Raw genomic sequence first — 6537 nt, 5'->3', positions numbered from 1 at the left:
GGGAAGGAAGCGACCAAAAACAACAGACCAATACATCAACATCAGTCATAGATATTCTACATTTTTCTATTTTTTATTTTATTTTATTTGCACAAACAATCTCTCCTGAAAAAAAAAAACAATGAACATTTTGGTAACGCTTTATAATAAGGTCCTTAATAACCATTAATTAACAAGTAATAGGGCATTGTTCTCGCTTTAGATCCGGTAGTTGCAAAAAGCATAGTTAACTTATAGTTAACTTATAATAGATGATCAATAAAGTATATTTTAATATCAATAAGCAAACAAAATAAGATTAATAAAGGCATGGCAAAGACATAATGGGTGGGTCATGGGTGTTTGTAATGCCATTATTAACACTTATATAAGCTTATTAATAAGCATCTTGTAAGGACTTACAAGGGCCTTATTAATTGTTAATTAATGGTTATTACAAGGACCTTAATATAAAGCCTTACCAAAATTTAAAATAAAAATAAAAATATAAAATTAGATGAAAAATGACAATCTAAAAAATAAAATACATGAAAACCAATATATGGTTGAAAAAGAAAGAGGGAATAGTGCTAAAACACCAAGAAATAATTAGACATTATGAACTAAGAAACAATAAGACATTATGATTAAGTGTGTGTGTGCCTGTACTTCCTACGTAGTGAGAACCTTTAACATGTTCTTAATCAATGGAGTGAGGACATTTTGGCCAGTCCTTGCTTCTTTTAAGTTCTGTTTGAGGTTAAGACTAATTTTAAGGTTACGTATACACTGTTGCAAAACAATACTCCCTTAGCAACCGTTACTAAGAGAAGAAGAAGGTCCGTCAAGCTTTGAGCTCGTTTTTTCCCCATTTCTAAAACCCAAAAAGCAAGAGAAGCTGTGGATGAAACAGTGTGGGAGACCCCACTCCAGCTTCATATCTCTAAAATCAGCACACACACATAAGTCTGCTCAAAGTTAAGCTGCTAGCTAGCAAACATGAGCTAACTAACGATTGTCTAGCTGTTAGATGAGATAACCCAAACCGGATTTAACAGTTATGGTTCCTGTCAACTTGTATTCTTACCACTACTAGTGCAGAACTAATCCAACAAATTTATGTTAATGACACTCTCTGTAAAATTAGCACGCTAAGCTAGCTAGCAATGTTGGTAGGAGCTTAACATAAGACAGGGTTGTACAGTTCTATAGTAACTGTATCCCACATCGGACACAGTTTGGCACTTTTATCCTTGATCAGACACATCTGCAGTGCTGCACTCCGGTGTTTCACGACCATTTTGAATAAGATCGGCACCACCAGTGGAGGTATAGTTGATTTATACTATTATATTTAACAATCTATTTGTGAAATTTAATTTATGTTCACAGAGATTTACATGTCTAATTACAATACGAATGTAAATCTGATGAGAGAAAGCAGTAAGAACGCTCGGGTGACAAATCTGTATTTTAACTGTACTGTATTTTATTGTGAAGGACAGAAGTACGGGCCTGGATGTGTTGATAATGATGGTTGATAATGGTGATATTGGTTGATGGTTGATGATGGTGTTTATTTATTCGGCTTACCCAGAAACATTCAATTTCCCCTGAAAAACTCAGCAGCCCCCATTGTTTTACAGCGAGGAGATGCCGACTCTGGTCAACCCGAGCATAACGTACACGGTTAAAACAATATACGATTTGAAAGATAAGAAGTTAGACTCTAGTCTCACACCACTTAATGTAAATAACATGATCATTTATATTAGAAATTAATGTGAAATTTTGATAGAATGTTAGCCAAAAGCTGTCCGATGACGGATACAGTGAAGCTACATATATTAGCACATGCTACAAAAACTCAGTCTGAGGTGTTTGTAACTATAGCAATGATAGAGATTTTGTGGATTGTGCTAAAAAACGTTCAACCTCTGTAGCACCAGTTAATGTTCAGCCCTGTAACGTCCCAACAGGCCATTATGAACTTATTTTATTTTAATCTTTCGACACTGTGGATCACCAGATCCTCATCTCCACCCTTCACCACCTTGGAGTATCTGGCTCTGCCCTCTCTCTGCTCAAATCCTATCTCAATGACCGCACCTTCCGTGTAACTTGGAGGGGTTCTGTTTCAGAACCCTGTCTACTCACCACCGGGGTCCCTCAAGGCTCGGTCCTTGGTCCACTCCTCTTCTCGATATATACACCAACTCCCTTGGCTCCCTCATCCACTCGCATGGCTTCTCCTATCATAGCTATGCCGACGACACCCAGCTAATCTTCTCATTTCCCCAGTCTGAAACACATGCAGCAGCACGTATCTCTGCATGTCTGGCCGACATCTCCCAGTGGATGTCCTCGCACCACCTCAAACTCAACCTGGGAAAGACTGAGCTACTCTACCTCCCAGGGAAGGGCTCCCCCACCACTGACTTCCACATCACTGTCCAGAACACAGTGGTTGCCTCCACAGAAACCGCCAAAAACCTTGGCGTAACTCTTGACAACCAACTGTCCCTCTCCACAAACATCACCGCCACCACCAGATCTTGCAGATTCTTGCTGCATAACATCAGGAGAATCCGCCTGTTTCTCACCCAGAAGGCAGCTCAGGTCCTGGTCCAGGCACTGGTCATCTCACGCCTGGACTACTGCAACTCCCTCATGGCAGGTCTGCCTGCCAAAGCCATCCGACCTCTACAACTCATCCAGAATGCAGCTCCGCTCCGTTATGTACATACTCGATTCCTATGGTCTATGTCTAGTACCATAAGGTTGAATGCACTTATTGGAAGTCGCTTTGGACAAAAGCGTCTGCTAAATGACATGTAATGTAATGTAATGTAATGTAATGTAATCTTTGCAGCATTTTGTGAATGGGCAGCCTGCCTCCCGGAGGTGTTACTCCAAAAACAATCACTAACACATCGCGAGTCCTATCCATGGCTGCTGACCATCCTGGGAGCTTGGTACATAGCGACAGTAACCAAGGGGTGGAGCTTTTGGCTGGGAGTGAGCTGAGCGACAAGATCTTTATGGATTAAACAGATGTTGAATTTGTCGTGTTGTGAATTCATGCAACAGATATGAAGAGCGAAAGTTTATCTTTATTTCTGACGAGCGCTACAGACATGTTCACAAACATCACTGTAAACAACAAGCGGATCTGCATGAATCACTTCCTGTTGCTAAGCTTTCAAAATAAGAGCACAATCAAGCATTGACTACGGAATTTACAAGAAGACTGTCAAAATCAAATGCCTCAATTTAAACATAAAAGAACCCTGGAATTGTTCAATTTGAGCTTTTACTGCAAAAATTCTATATTGATTGTTGGATAATTATTGTTGATGTATTTTCGTAAGCAGCGTTTTACTGTCGTCAAGGTAACCGCTCATTTTAACGACTTTTTATCCTTTTATGTGCTTTAATTCATTAAAAAAATGTTTAATCACGTTTTTAAATTTAAATCTTGATCTTAGATTAGTGGTTGATTTTTATTTTGTTGTACTATTTCTATTTACACAGACTCTTATTTTTTTAAATCACATTTTTCTTATTTATTTTTCAATATTTTGTCATATAATCAAATATATTATTAAAAAAACAACCTGAAATATTGTGATATTGTTTTAGGGCCATATCGCCCAGCCCTATGTCCTCTGTCTCACACTTTTTAAATCACATCATTTCTGATTATTTATTGTTATATTCCTTATATTATTACTGCAGATGTCACCCACATCACCATGACAACCATCAGCATCATCTGGACAACACTGCCAAAGAGTCAGGAGACAATTCCTGAAATACACGTTTTTATCATCTATTGCTGTTCTAGAATCACAGGAAACATCCTGTTAGTGAAAGTGTGTGTGAAGATGTGTATGTGTGTGTTAGTGTCATCAGAGAACGACAGCTTTCCTCTGTTTCAGTCCAGATTCACTCTGATCCTCTGGAGCTTCTTCTTCAATGGGAGAGCAGTAGATGGATGTGATTGAGAGAGTGCTGTGTATTTATCAATACAGAACCATATTGTCCATAATCCAGACTGCATGTTTCTTTTCCTCTGGACAGACTCTGCTAACACACCCAATTCCCAGACTTTACTGTCTCCAACCTGGACGTCCCAGCTGTGAGTTTCTGAGTTAAAGCCCTCAGAGCCCAGAACAGAGGAGTTATTACAAATACTTTCAGGATTATCAGGAAGCTTCCGTCTCGCTCCTCGTCTCACACTGGTCAGATCTTCAGACAGGAAGATATCTGGATAGACAATGTTTGGGATCCAAACATCTTGTTCCAGATGTTGAAGGTCAGGTTGCCCAGGTGTTTGGTCTCATCTATCAGAGCTACTGAGGGCAGCTGTGGATCCTCCAGCAGGGGGCGCTGCTGGACTCTTTCCACCGCAGCCTTGTAGTTGTGCAGGAATGAGACGTGTTCAGCTCTCAGCTCATCCTCTGTGGCTCTGATTGTGTCTGAAAGAGCTGCTATCTCTCTGCTCAGAGCCTCCATCTTCTCCTTCATCATCTGACTCTTCTGCTCCTCTTCCTCCCTCAGTGCAGCCATCCTGGCCTCCTCTTCCTCTTCTAGAAACTGGTGAAGCTTCTTAAACTGCTCCTTGATCAGCGTCTCTGTGCGTTGGGCCTGGACCTGAATGTGTTCTGCTGTTTGATTAAACTTCACTTTAATTTCTTTAAAACCTTTTACCTTCTTCTGTAAAGGCTCCAGAATTTCCTGAAGCTCCTTCTTGTGTTGTTGTGCAGCTTCATCGATGGGTCTGAATCTGTGCTTGGAGTGTTTTTCTGAGTCTCTGCAGACGAGACACACTGGCTGCTGATGGTCCAGACAGAAGAGTTTGAGTTTCTCAGAGTGCAGAGCCTCTGAAGCTCTCTGATCTCTCTCCTGATAGAAGGCCTCACACAGGTTCTTTAAAGCAAAGTTAACTTGTAATTCCTTTGACTGTCTACTCTTACAAACTGGACACTCTTTGGCTTTGCACTTCCACCAGCTCTGCAGACAGTCTTTACAGAAGCTGTGGTTACACGACAGAGTGACAGGATCTTTAAAGATGACTTGACAGACCAGACAGCAGAATTCTTCCTCTAATTTGGATGCCATTTATTCTTTGAGTGACACAGCAGGCACAAAGTTGTTCTTGTGGATTCAGCAGATGGTTGAAGTGTTATTATTCCAGTATCCCCAGTGTTCACTTCTTTAGATGTCCTCTCTGTTGGGGAAGTGGTTTTGCTCTCAAGGTGAATATTATCATTTGTCTCCTGGTGTGTGTCAGGTCAGTAGAATAAGGGGCGGAGCTGCATCTGCCAGCCTCACTTTACTAATTTCCATGTTGTAAATTCTCACGAAGGAGAAAACAAAGATATTAAAGACATTTTTTGGGAGCTGAGCAACTTGACAACACTATGAAGAAATAAATCACCCACCAGAGTTATCAAATTACTGAAATATACTTTATCTGAAATGTTTATAAAAAGACGAGTTGTTGAAGCTTCTTTAATCCAGTCATCAAGTTTAACAGTGAACTTTGGTGTATTGGTTAAAGACAGTGAGATAAATGTTTAATAAACAGCTCTGAGGCAGCAAAAGCTGTCCTACATGTACTGTCTTTATCAGGGTTTAAACCTACAACAATTAACTTTGTGTCCAATGTTAAGTGAACTCTACAGTTATTTAATCTCTTCTGAAAGTCTTTTACTCAAACACAGTGAGAAAGATCAGTCTCTCCAGCCAGTGACGGAAATAAGGAAAAAACATCTCAGAATGATCCTAAAAACTGTGATTGAGTAGCAAATTTGCACCAATATTTTTGAAAGACATACAAATAAAGCCAAAATAATAATTTAAAAAATACAGTTAATATACAGTCAATATCTTTATATAAAAATATAAATACGTCTCTGTAGAATAACTAACATTTTTTAGAAGTGAGGACATTTTTGGCCAGTACTAACTTCTTCAAAGGTCTGTTTGAAGATTAACACTTGGTGGTTATGTGGTTATGGTTGAGGTTACCATAAAGTCATCTTCATTCTGTTTAGTTTTTTCTCTGTGTGTATATTTTTTTGTATTTCCTACGTAGTGGGGACCATAACATCTTTTTCTGTACTGTGTATTTATCCTGTTTTGTGAAGCACATCTCGACTGTGCAATATAAATTAAAAATGTTCTGCTTCAATCTGGTTTAGAAGCTATACTGTAAAACTACATTATATCAGTGAGGATCCCCACAAGTGTAGTGGTGGTGGTGTGTGTGTGTGTGTGTCGTCTGGCCCTGATTTACAGCGGCCCCAGTGAGTCTGCTGCCTCGCTTTGTTTACGCCGATGAAATCTCAAACAAATGTGACTCCGATAGACCACCAACCCTGCCAGAACCCCCCCACCCTTCTCAGTGTGTGTGTGTGTGTGTGTGTGTGTGTGTGCATAAACTGGATCTAATCTCACTGATTTAGATTCTAATCAATACCAGTAACAACAGTATCTTTAATATAATATCATATAACACAGTTTTGATAATTTCTATTTTTTCAGAGAGAG

The sequence above is a fragment of the Centropristis striata genome, chromosome 1, assembly GCF_030273125.1.
Source record: "Centropristis striata isolate RG_2023a ecotype Rhode Island chromosome 1, C.striata_1.0, whole genome shotgun sequence".
Classification (NCBI taxonomy): Eukaryota; Metazoa; Chordata; class Actinopteri; order Perciformes; family Serranidae; genus Centropristis; species Centropristis striata.
The sequence above is the reverse complement of the archived record's forward strand: the minus strand, read 5'-3'. Positions refer to the sequence as shown.